At 48.2% G+C, this 13,247-nt stretch overlaps 2 non-coding genes across 2 annotated transcripts; both read right to left on the reverse strand.

Moving 5' to 3' along the window:
- Nucleotides 1–1,137: 1,137 nt before the first annotated feature.
- On the reverse strand, nucleotides 1,138–1,210 carry TRNAV-AAC. Its single transcript has one exon. It is a non-coding gene; the product is annotated as a tRNA-Val (tRNA).
- Nucleotides 1,211–10,224: 9,014 nt separating this feature from the next.
- On the reverse strand, nucleotides 10,225–10,296 carry TRNAA-UGC. The gene has a single exon. It is a non-coding gene; the product is annotated as a tRNA-Ala (tRNA).
- Between the last annotated feature and the right edge of the window lie 2,951 nt (nucleotides 10,297–13,247).

A 13,247-nucleotide genomic window follows, 5' to 3' on the forward strand; every position in this document is an offset into this window, starting at 1 on the left:
TATAGGGCAAGATTTTGTTTGCTGGTCTTGACCACCTTTACTGCATGATTCCAGCATCCTATTATATTAACAGAGGCAATGTTTTTCTTCTCATTAAAACTCCCTCCCAGGAAAAGACTGGGAGGGGTGGAAGATTCCCCTGCCATGGTCTTCTGCAAAGTCTGCAGCTCTGCACCGGCAGCCAGCGTGTGCCGGCCGTCGTCATTGTTGGTAGCAGTAACAGTAGCAGCGGTATTTCCAACGAGCATGTGATGGTTCTGATCTTATTTCCCCAGCACTCCAGAGTAGGGTGGTGAATTGGTGTGCCGATGACAAGGTGCCCCAGAGCAGAGGACAGACTCTCAGCCAGCAGGGTCTCCGGCTCTAACGAGTGGAGGTGGGGAGCCCGGCTGGGTGGAGCTCAGGTTATCAGCAGGCCATGGTAACAGAAACCAAAATATTATCTCAGGCAAACGTGTGGTATCTGGGTTGTCAGCCCCAACCTCTAACAGTAGTGAGAAGCCGAGTACTTAGAAATGGACAGTGGCCTGCATACAAGTGAATCCCTTTCGTTAAAGTGTGGAAGAGCTGGAGCTTTTAAATGACCAGCTTTTGGAGGGAGGGGAGAGGGCACTGTACTTTTTTATGGAAAGAGTGATGCAACTGTTGAGTGCCCACTGTGTACTTTTGCAGCCAACACTTGAAATAATTATGTTTATTTTAGTGACGGAACAATGAGGCTCAGAGAGGTTAAGAAACTTATCTAAAGACACACAGTAATGTATGGAGGCAGGATTCAAACCCCAGGCCCAGGGCTTTATCTGTTCCATTACATTATGTTTCAAAAGGTACATTTGTAAGGAAATAAGCTTATGTTCTTATTCACATCTGTATTAGTTTTCTACTGTTGCTGAGAAAAATTTGCCATGAACTTAGTGGCTAATAAGATCCTAATTTATTGTCCTGTCGTTTTGGAGACCAGAAGTCTGAAATGATTCTTTTTTTTTTTTTTAGTAGTAACTTTTAGTCATTGCTGATGGGAATACAAGTTGCTTACCAGTGGAGGCAATTTGGCCATTTCTATCAGAATCACAAATACATTTACTCTTTTTTTTTTTTTGGTGGGGGAGGTAATTAGGTTTATTTATTTATTTTTAATGGAGGGACTGGGGATTGAACCCAGGACCTTGTGCATGTTAAGCACAGACTCTACCACTGAGCTATACCCTCCCCACCTGAAGTGAATCTTAAGTGGCTAAAACCAAGGTGTCAGCAGGCTTCTCTTCCTTCCAGAGGCCTCTTTGCCTTTTCCAGCTCCTGCAGGCTTCCCAGTTCCTTGACTTATGGCCGAGGAATCACAGCACCTCCCCTCTTCTCCCTGGCCTCCCCATCATTACATCACCTTTGCTCTCTGACTCTGACCTCCTGCTTTCCTTCTGTCAGGGCCTCTGTGATTACACTGGACACCCCCCCCCCCCCGGATAATCCAGGCCAAGCGCCTCATCTCAAGATCCTAAACTTAAGTCACGTCTTCAGAGTGTCTTCAGCCACATAAACTCACAGGTCCCTGGGTTGAGGTCATGGACGTCTTGGGGACCGTTCTTCTGCCTCCCACAATATCTAAGTCATGTTTTCAGTCAGTGCAACCTCAGGGTAACCTCCTCCCTTTTCCAAACCTCTGGTCCACACTGTTCAGGACAGTTACTGCATTAGAATGAAGACCCTTGGGACTTGTCAGGGGATAATAGATGTCTATGTTTATTAGATGCTTGTATGTTTCTGGCACAGCTGTAAGCTCTTAACTACAACCTTAATATCCACCAGCCTTATGAGGTCAGAGCTATTAAGAGCTGCATTTTCTAGGTGAGGAATAACAGCACAGAGAGGTTCAGTGACCTGCCCCCATCACTCAGGTTGGAAGTGGCCCACGGGAACCCAGCTGTCTGGTCCCAGAGCCTGTGCCCCTCCCGTGGCTGAGTTCCAGGAGGACAGAGCCTGAGTCTGTTTCCCTGACTGCCGTATTCCCTGTGTGTGTCCACGTGGTGCCTGATCGCCGCAGGCACTAAATATACATGCTCTGTAAATGAAAGCATAACACACCAAAAACCTGACGACTCCATTGTTTCTCTGCATGGAGTCATTAAGCAAGAGAGGAACACTCAGGTGTGGTAGAGAGACTGAGAATCCAGCCCAAGAATTGAATTAACCGTGGTTTTGCTTGCCAGTGAGCAGGAAATTCAGCCTTTTCTCCTTTACTGGGAGTTTCCATTAGCTAAGTCATTACTGGCGTCTCTAGTAAGAAGCCCCCGAGGGTGCAGTCATGGTCAGGACTCATGCATGTGCCCTGGGACTTGGTGGGGTATCAGTGGTCCCTTGAGCTCTCCTCTCCCTCATCCTTGCCTTTGCCGACTGCTTGCTTGGCGATGCCACCTCTCGCCTGCCCTCCTCCCTTGCCGGATGCAGCTGTTAGGCCCACACCTGTCTACTTGGCTGCAGCCTGGACCCAAGGATTGTATTAGTCTCAGGGCTTACATGAAACCAAACCCAGGAGTTTGGGGCTCTAGGCTCATTTTCTGTTTGAGAGCCTCCCTGCCTCGTCCATCCAGGGGCTCTCAGTGGGTCACCTACACAAAGAGAGACTAAAACACAGCCCATCTTCGGGCTACAACCAAAGCTCAAATGTGGTGACATGGCAGGGCTTGGTCTTGTGTCAGCAGACCAGTGGTCTCATAGAAGTGGGTAAGGAAAAATCTCTCCCCTCAAACCACTTCTCCCAGTGGGGTCTTGAGGACCCATGGTCTTCCAAGACAGGCGTCGCCCGGCCAAGCTTCCTTCATTGTGCAGATAGTCTCTGCCAAGGTACAGAGTTTGAAGAGGCTAATTAATCACACAGTCTAGCACTTAGTAAGGAACTGAGAGAGGGATCTGGCAATTGGAGGTGTAACCATCGACTTAATTACTACCAAGAACGTTGCTCTGATGAGCCCCAGATGTTCCTCTGCTTGGTGGCAAAGCTGTGGTCTTGTGTGGCGGACCTGAGTCTCACCGCGCTAGCAGCACCCTGGGCTTGGGACTCGGCAGCCCTGATTTCCATACCAACATACCAACTTGCCTTCAGTCACGTCCAGCGCCCCTTGCATTCAGTGGGGTTCAGACCCCTATGTTCCCTGGTGATGTTGGATGCTTAATTCTTTGTGGGCATGGGAGTGGCAGATGATGGGGGAGGCGACAGGATGAAGGCTCTCCTGGGTTAGGCTGTTAGGACGGTCTGGGCTCCCAGGCTTCAGCTCTGTGGTGATACCATCCATGTCCAGCAGATGACGATGTTACTACACACGCGGGGAGTTTTGGTCAGTGGCTTGAAACTGCCACCTCCTTCCACTCCAGAAAAAAAATCAGCAAGCTGTTTTTTTCCTTGAAAATTGGGGAGAGAGCTTTCCAAAAGGATGTATACTTAGAAGCTTTAGGTAGGATTTATATTGAATTTGAAAGAAATCATACCCTCTTCTCAGGTTTATACTGTCTTTCCCCTCTGCTGGGTTCATGGATATCAGGGGCCCCTCCCTGCTTCCTCCTTTCCCCCTCCCTCCCTCCTTTCTTCCCTCCTTCCCTTCCCCCCTTGCTTCCTTCCTTCCTTCTTTCCCTTTGTTGGCACCATTTTATTTATTCAACAGGTGGAATTTTTAAACAATGTAATGTAAATTAGGAAAGACTACATATGTACTTGTAATTTGCACAGACAACTCCAGGTGAAAAAAATGCATAAGAAAAAAAAAACTAGATGGAAATAGGCCAAAATGTTAACAGGGGCTTCCACTGTTGCTAGGAGGAGTTTTTGTAATTTTTATTTTATTGATTCTATTTTTTCCATATGTGTGTTTTGTTGATTTTATTTTTAAAATGATCGTAGAGCAAAACTGACTTATTTTGGCGCGCAGTCCTGTGAATTGCAGCACGTGTGTGAATTCCCCTGGTGATCTCATCCACTCTTACAAATGCTGTCAATCACCTTCATGACAAGCAGTGCCCTGAACTGTATCTCCAATCTGAATGTCTCGGTTCCACCCCAGATCCATTTGCTGGCATCCCTTTGGACGTCACCTGGATGTCCCACAGGTAACTCTAACATTGCCTGTCACAAACTCTACTCATTTTCCTTTCTGTTTTGCATGTGCCTCTCCTGCAGCCGACGTCTCTGTTCCTGGTGACCCTGGAAACCTGGAGCTAGAACCTCAGCGACAGGTTTCTGCTGTCTTTCCATTGCCTCCCTCCCCAATCAGTAGCCAAGACCCCTGCGTTTCAGGCATGTCCCTTGATCCATCCCCTGCCTCCATCCTCATTCTCTTTCACTCTGATCCAGGCCTTTATCATATCCCGCCTGGGTTCACCTCGATAACCTCCTAACTGGCTCGTCGTCGCTAGTTTATCTTCTCTCCTGTCCATCCTGCCCACTGCCAGCATGGGCTGCAGCTAAAACAGACATGGGCCTTTCTCCCCTGTGTTTAAAGCCCTCCCAGAGGCATAGGATGGCATTCAAAGATTTAGGGAGATAGCCAGAGCTTTCTCATGGCCCCATGAAACCCCATCAGTCTCCTCTTCCTCTGCTGCCCTGGCCCAGCCCTGAGCTTCAGTTCAGCAACACTGATCTGGACGCTCCAACCACTCCACCCCTGAGGGCCCTTCACACTCCTCCACGCGGTAGCCTCACACTCAGTGATGAAGCCAGAGTCACCTCCTTATGCAACGGCTCTTGACTCTCTCAGGAAAATGGAATTGCTCCTTCTTTTGGGTTCCCCTGCATGCTGACCACTGGGCAGTGGGAGTCACCCCCCAAAAGAGATGATCAGAATCTTAAGGCCCTTGATCACATGAGGAACAGTCAGAAAATAACAGAATGGGACAAAGACCAAATGAGGTATGGAATGGGAAATAGGGGAGGGAAACAAAGATTTCAAAGCCAAAAGATCACCTCACATCCATCAGAATGGCCATCATTAAAAAGTCCACAAACGATAAATGCTGGAGAGGGTGTGGAGAAAAGGGAACCCTCCTACACTGCTGGTGGGAATGCAGTTTGGTACAGCCATTATGGAAATTCCTTAAAAAACTAAAAATAGACCTACCCTATGATCCAGCAATCCCACTCCTGGGCATATATCCAGAGGAAACTCTAATTCAAAAAGATACATGCACCCCAATGTTCATAATGGCACTGTTTACAATAGCCAGGACATGGAAACAACCTAAATGTCCATCGACAGATGACTGAATAAAGAAGATGTGGTATATTTATACAATAGAATACCACTCAGCTATAAAAATGATTAAAATAACACCATTTGCAGCAACATGGATGGACTGGGATATTATCATTCTAAGTGAAGTAAGCCAGAAGGAGAAAGAAAAATACCATACAATAACACTCATATGTGGAATGTAAAAAAAAAAGACACAAACAAACTTATTTACAAAACAGATACAGACTCACAGACATAGAAAACAAACTTACAGTGGTTTCCAGTGGGGGAAGGGGGTGGGAAGGGATAAATTGAGAGTTCGAGATTTGCAGGTACTAACTACTGTATATAAAATAGATAAACAACAAGGTCCTACTGTGCAGCACAGGGAACTATAATCAATAGCTTGTAATAACCTATATTGAAAAAGAATATGGAAGGGAATATATATGTATATTAAAAGAAAAACCAGAGGGGATGGCGGTGAAACCTAATTTAGAATGAAGACTTAGGTGCCAAAAAAGTTTTGTGTGATTTATCTCATGTAGTCTTCACAATCATCATTAAGAATCTATATTTTCAGATTAGGAAGGTGAAGTTCAAAGAACTGGGAGTAACTTGCCCCAAATGACAGAGCCACTTGGTGTCAGAGCCACTTTTGTGAGTCTGCACCCCGTGCTTCCCTGTGGGGGAACTCTGCTCCCTGACTTGGCTCTGGAGGGAGCGCTTTTTAAGTCAAGAATGTATTTCCCCTGGGGCACCCACAGAACCCAGCAGAGCAGACCCAGCATTCATTTGCTAATGGGTTGCATCCAAAGGAAGCCGCTTCATCACAAACCCTGTAAAACCCCTGGGGCCCAGAAGGATGTGAAAACCAGCTCAGTGGGGCGAGAGTGGGCGCCTGCAGCTGGCGCCCAGGCTTCCTTCTCCGACCGATCCAGTGCCCAGCTTGGAAGAGAGAGCAGAGGAACAGGGTCCAGAAGCAAGACCACCTCCTGGTCTTACCAGAGTCACTCCTGGCAAATGATGTGGGTTCCCGGAACTCTAGGCTCATCTGCTCTCAAGTGCAAGAATCAGTAAACCCATCCAAGTATGTCCACAGACACACACACGCACACGTCCACACTGAGTTCCAAGAAGGAAAGACAACAACAAAACCAGGAACAACGGATGAGTGTGTTGGGAGGAGGGGCCTGCGCTGGTTTGTGGAGGATGGGCCAGGAAGGCCTCTCTGAAGTGGGGACATCACGGATGAGACGTGAAGGTTGAATAGGAGCTCTCCAAAGAGTGGGGGTGGGGGTGGGGGTTCCAAGCAAAATTCACTCTCAGGTAGGTGTTGGTTCAGTCCCACTCGAGGGAGCCCAGTTCTGGGACTACCTTTACTAAGAGCATTTCGAAGCATGGATTCCAAAAGGAATGTCAGTCAGGCTCGCGGCCACAGGCAAGCTGGAAGCAGAGGTTTTCAAGTCACTGCAGGGGGAGAGTGCGTTAATACAACTGATGTCCAGGTCCCCTGGGGGTCCAGGGAGAGGGAGGTCTCCTGTGCAGGAGCTGCCGATAACAAAGGGACTTCTGTTCTCGCTGCCTGCCCCCTACTCTGGCCCAGAGGCACCGCCGTTCACTTGACTCCTCCTTCTGCTGCGTCTGTGTGAAGACCCCCGCTCCCAGCTACTTCAATGGCAGGAGGCGGCTGGGAACAGCTGGGAACTGTTGTTAGCTTCTGGCAACGTCCCTGAATTTCTTCCTTGTGGATCCTGTGCCCCTGAACTGCTGGGGGCCCCTGACTCGACCCGAAGTTGAACTTAGCTGAAGGGTCCAGGGCTAGGAGCTGCCTCCACAGTCAGCCCCGATAGCAGCATGAAATTGCACAATCTTTCTGAGAACGCCGAGGCCGCCTTGCGCGCCATTCCTGGGATGGGAAGACTATCAGAAGCCACACAGTCTGCAAATCCATTCATGTTTTCCAAGGGCGGGATGGTGCCTGAGAGAGCAACTCGATAAGACGCTCGCTTTTGTTCACAAACACCCGGAGGGGGTCCCCTGTGAGATAGCAACGCTCCTGGTGGGGACGAGGCGGAGGAGGGTGGCTTCAGATAAGAGGCCTGTGGAGGAGAATGGCTGTTTTCAAGGGTGGAGGTGCAAAACATCCGTTAATGGGTTTGCCAAGGGTGAACTTTTCATTCACAGAATCGGAGAATGGGGAGTTGCAGCCATTCTAGTCTTTTGAAACCCTTCTTTTTAACCACAAGGAAAAAGAGTCCAAGAGAGGAGAAGCAACTTCTTTGAGGTCACACAGCAAGTCAGATATCAAGTTCTGTGTAGCATTTGGAGCCTCTGACATGGAATACACTGTTTTCCCCCTCTGAACAGTGTACCATGTAACCCCTGCGCCCCAAAACTTCATCTTTCTCTCCTGTTATCTCAATACACGTTTATTTATTCATTAACTAACCCATCCATCAATTCATGCATTCCTTTATGTGTTCTTATCCACATTTATTAAGAACATAAAGGTGTATAAGACAGCACCTCAGAGAGTGGATAACTGGGCAGACACCCACAAGTACAGGGCAGCGGTCCCAGCCAAGCGGCGTGAAGAGGCAGAGGGGGACTGTCGTGGAGAAAATGCAGCAGGTTCCGTGGGGAAGGTGGCTTTTGAGCTGTGTCTTAAAGGAGGAAAAGGATTGCATTTGTTGAAGAAGGAAGCAACGGCCTTAGTGCTTTACCCCTGGAGACAGCATGACGGGTGGATTGAAGATGTGAAAAGCTGGCCCTGAAGAGGTGCGTTACAACAGGCCATTCACCCTGCGAGCCAGCAGTACAGGCTTTGTGTCTTTAGGGGCCAGCCTTGGTGTTGGGCACCATCAGGGCCCTTTCTCAAGCAACTTGCCATGCGGTGAGGGAAACACCAAGTGAGCCGAGTGCGGCTATGGGAGGCGGAACCCGCAGGGAACTGGGGCTTGTGGGCCCGGGGTTCTCACCTCGCCCTGCCATCTGCCTGCCTGGATGTCAGTGCCTTGATCTCCTCACCTGTGAACTGGTGACACGTGACCTGCCTTCCTCTCCTCGTGAAAAAGAGGCGGCAGGGTCCAGTTTGGAGCCTGTTCCTTAGTAGTTGTGTGACCACGAGAAGGTACGGAGTCACGCCGGGGCTCAGTCCCTTACCGGTAACATAAACGGTCGATGAGCACATATTTCATATTTGGATGTATCTGCATATATTTTATGCATTCCTGACATACCTTTTTCTTAGCTTTTCCCAATATTTCTAGGTTATGTGGTTCATCTGTGAGTTTTTTCAAATGGTTGTGAGTCTCCAAAAATTTTCCAATATAATTATTGAAAAAAAATTCCTTGCATAAATGGACTTGCCCAGTTCAAACCCATGATGTTCAAGGGTCAACTGTATATGAAATTTCCTTGTCATAGGACAAGCCCCTGTGGATGCTGGGGGCACCTCCCGGGGAAGTCTACGAAGAGTCTGGAGGCTCTTGGGACTGCGTCTGTGGCCGCTCCTCCCGTCCTGTCTTTCTCCTTGGAGTAAGTCACTGGACAGGCCTTCGTCTGGGCCAGTGAATCCTTTCCCAGGGGCACACAGAAGGGGACAGGCAGGAACATGGCGACAGACTGTCCTTGACTTTCCAGGGCAGAAGGAGTTTCAGACGTTCTGCTTCATTCCTCTTGGGAGGACCTCTTTGCCTGTGTTGTGGGTCAGAAAATGCATCCAGCATTGGTTGGACTCAGCCACAACCAGCATCAACTGTTTTCTTCAAATCGTCCAGCAGATACGTTTGATGCTTCCTTTTCCTGTCTCCTCATGCTCCTCTTCTATATTTCCAGGCTCCCCGCAGCCTCCCGTTTTGCATCCTGCGTCTAGCCCGGCTGGCCCTCCTTTCTTCCTGCTGGTCCTCCCCGCAGCAGAGAGATCCTTTCTGCTCTGATCTCAGGATTGTTACGGAAGCGGAAGATGCAGAGGACTCCAAGAGGCAAACAGGTGGCTGCCCCTTTCCTGTCTGGACTTTGCTCTTGCGGAGGGGTCTTCTCTGCTCTCATGCTGTTTTCTTTTTATTAGGGCTATTATTTCATTATAATTTCAATTATTTCTCTGCAGAAGGGTGAAGTGCAAACACTTGCCACGTGAGGCCATGCCCACAGTGAAGCCAGCCCTTCTCATCCTGTTCACAGCAAAGACTTCCAACTATAACGTGATGACTAAGAGCATGGACTTCCAGTGCAGACTGTGTTCAAATCCTACCCCTGCCGCGTACCAGCTGTGTGATCTGAGACAAGTTACTTAACCTCTCTGTGCCTCTATAGTCTCATCCCTATGTTGGGAATGCTGCTGCTTCATACCTCACGGGGTTATTGTGAGAGTTAAATGAGATGATATGATGTTACCCATTCTAGAAATGGCTAAGTCCTTCTTTGTTAATGGCCTCAAGTGTGCTTTTGACTTTCCTATCTCTGATGTCAGGTGCTCCCCTCACCTGCCTGGAATGAGTGCTCCTTCCTTTTGCCTGGATCCAAATCCTCCTTGTTGTTTAAAGTGGAGGAAACTCCGGAAGAGGGCTGGCTGGACTCAGACCCTCACTCCCGCTCTGGTTCCATAGCTGAGGTACGTAGGATTCAGTTATATGTGTACATTTTTTCAGATTATTTTCCATTATAGGCTATTATAAGGTATTGACTACACTTCCCTGTGCTCTACAGTAAATCCTTGTTGCATATCTGTTTTATGTATGGTGACTTCCATCTCTTACTCCTGTACTCCTAATTTGTCCCTCCCTCCCCTTTTCCCTTTGGTAACCACAAGTTTGTTTTCTATGTCTGTGAGTCTGTTCTGTTTTGTATATAGATTCATTCTTTTTTTTTTTTTTTAAGATTCCACATATAAGTTATATGAGATAATATTTATCTTTCTCTGTCTGACTTACTCCACTTAATATGATAACCTCTAGGTCTGTCCATGTGTTTTTTTTTTTTTTCCTTCTTCTCTATTCCCTCCTAATGGAGGCACTGGGAATTGAACCCAGGACCTTGTGCACGCAAAGCACATGCTCTACCATTGAGCTATGTCTCCCACCTCGCTGCAAATGGCAATATTTTATTCTTTTTATGGCTGGCTAATATTCCATTCCATCCCACGCAACATCTTCCTAGACCAAGATGGGCACCCTAATTTCACTGCACTATTTACAGTAGCCAAGACATGGAAGTGGAGATATTTATACAGACCTCGTGGAGTTCTTGAAAGTAAAATCCTTAGACTCTGGCTGGTAGTTGGTGCTTAATCAATGATGGATATTATTAAGCCAAGTCTTGCCAGGCCTTCCTGCCTGAACCGCCCCTCTGAGCTCTTCTAGTAATTACTGAGTCCACTGTTTAGAATCTGGTTAGCCACTGGCCATGTAGTATTTTGTATCACCTGTTTTTCTTTCTTCTTCTTTTTTTTTTTTTCTGCTTGGAACTATTACTGGAAACTTACGGCCACTTAGCTTTTCAAACACACCTAGCGTCCCCCTCACTGCAGTAGGGGCTCCTTGAGGAAAAACCCTGCACAGACATTTCTAACTTGACCAGTGTTTGCTGAGCAATCCCTCTGTTCCAGGAGCCTGCGCCGGGCTCGAATTTTCCAACACCTCTTTGTCTTTCCATGGTGGTACCTCGGCCTGGTGCAGCCACGGCTTCAAGGTCCCAGCTCTCTCATAAGTTTTGTTTTTTGCATCTTTACCTTTGTGTGGGACACTCTCCTTCCCCGCTGCGCCACTGACAGCTGACACCAGCCCCCGGGGCCAGAGCTGTGCCTGAGCAGATAAGGACTCATTCTTAGAACCAGCTTGGCGATCGTTGGGTGCCTTTTTCGCCTCGCTTTCTTCTCCATGAAAGCATGAGCCTTGTAACTGTGTTCCAAGAAACATTTCAACGGTCCTGCGCCCTGGACGTGGCCTCACCTGAGATAAGGACTGGGTGTCAGCTTGGAGGAAGGAAAAAGTTACAGCAGAGAGGAAGATCTGATCAGCAGGAAGATTTCCCAGCCTGGGACACCACCTCCCACAGCAACAGCCTGGAGACCGGGCTGCCCGGTCCAAGACCACGGCCGCCTCCAGAGGAGGGGCTGCTGGCACTGCCCGGGCATCCTCTCTCATCCCAGGCAGGCACCTCCTGACAGGTGTGGGGCTCTTGTACCCGGAAAGAAGCACGGGGGCCAATGATGACAGCTCTCTGAGGCCTTAGCTATGGAGTCAGGTGGCCGAGGCCGTGGCTGCTGCAGCAGACGGGCCGTGGATGAAGTGTGACCCAGGCCCGCCACTCAGGCTCTTCGGACCTGTTTCCTGCCTAGAAAGTAAATGTGTGGTATCAGTGGTTTAAGCATTTATTTGCTTTTTTTAAACATCAGAATGGTTTAAAGGTTTTTTCCAAACAAGAATCGAATGCATATTCCAAGTTTATAAAACAGACAAAAAGAGCAGCTCTTTCCTGTCGTTCACTGGGCAGGAATCCATTCACGTGCCAGGTCACTAACACTCACTCCTCCTGCAGATCTCACGGCGGGCTTCTGTGTTTTGTTGATTCAGGGGGGTTCTGTCTGAAGGCAGGAGGAAGTAAAAGATAAAATTTACAAGCCCTTTCAAGCTCTAGGATTTTAGGAAAAATCTAATCACCTTTTACACCAGCCGTTGTAAGCACATATTGTAACTGCGAGGGCAGCACAAAATAGAGGACAGTCACGCTCTTTACTGAGATTAGAGCAAGGAACACCGCTGACACCTCGATGGAAGGATGGAAGTTAGACAAAAGTCCCTTTATGATGTCGTGGGATCTACTTCATGCGACTGGGGCCTGAGATTGACTTCTCAGAGGAGAGTTTGGGAATTCGGAGGACTGTGGGTTGCAGGGGGCAGGAATTAGGGTGACGAAACATTTTGACATAAGGAAGACTTTCCAGAAGTTAGGGCTGTAAAACCTTGTTAACTTGGGAACGTGGGCCGGCCTTGCAACCAACAAAACGAAGGCCAGATCTGCAACGCTCCTCTGTCGATCTGATGGTCTTTCTGCCTGGCGGCGGTGAGAAGGCTCTATCTATGCAGCTTGTTTAGAGTTTGTGCTTTGGAGTCAGACCGAACCTGGTAAAGTTCCTACCAGTTGTTGACTTTATACAGGTTACTTAACCATTCCAGGTTCCTTGGCTGTAATGGTGATACAGGTACCCTTTCCTGAGGTTGAATGTGACATCAGATGGGTTGAGGCACGCAAAACACTTAGCACAGGGCTCAGCACGCAGTGAGCATTTGAAGGTTCTGACATGTGTCCGCGAAGCTCTGTCAGCCCCGTTGCTGCGATGCAGCCAGTTTGGAAAAACTCCAGTTTGGGACAGGAGAGTTCTGGTGCGATTAAAGGACAAATGCTTTCTGTGTTTCAAAAGGAAGGCAAGTGGAAATTTGGCATTTTTTTTAAAAAATCGAAAACCTTAAGTCAAGGCAAGGCTTGGGGGAGCACCAGAAAGTCATTCTCGTCTGTGATTGTGGGTCTCGGGCAAGGAGTAGGAATGCTCCTGCTCCCCCGACTTCCTTCTGCTGCTCTGGTGACTGCCCACAGACAGGCCAGCTCCCAGTCATCCAAAACACCACTCAGAAGGCAGGAATTTGCAGTCTGTTCCAAGCTGGAAGTGACTTTCCTGTGATGGGGCCGCACCGCTCTGTGACTCTGTAACTCATTCTGCTAGTCCTGGCAGCTCTCCAAATTCCTGGGACGTGATCAATTGACCCAGTGACTTCAGGTCAGATTCAGGAGAACACTGTATCTGGAACCTGGTGTGAGAGCTCCCAGCATGCGGAAAAACCCAAGACCTGTGTTTCTCTATGATTTTCCGTATTCTTTTCAGGCAGCTTTTTTTTTTTTAATTAAAAAATTTATTTTTTAAGGGAAGGAATCTAGAACCCTCAAAATCTACAGAAATTAAGTTTAGGTTAAAATAAATCAGAGGTGTAACTCAGTGTCTGAGGAGGTAAGTGTACATCTTCATTTTTTGGA

This window comes from Camelus ferus, chromosome 25 (genome assembly GCF_009834535.1).
Source record: "Camelus ferus isolate YT-003-E chromosome 25, BCGSAC_Cfer_1.0, whole genome shotgun sequence".
Classification (NCBI taxonomy): Eukaryota; Metazoa; Chordata; class Mammalia; order Artiodactyla; family Camelidae; genus Camelus; species Camelus ferus.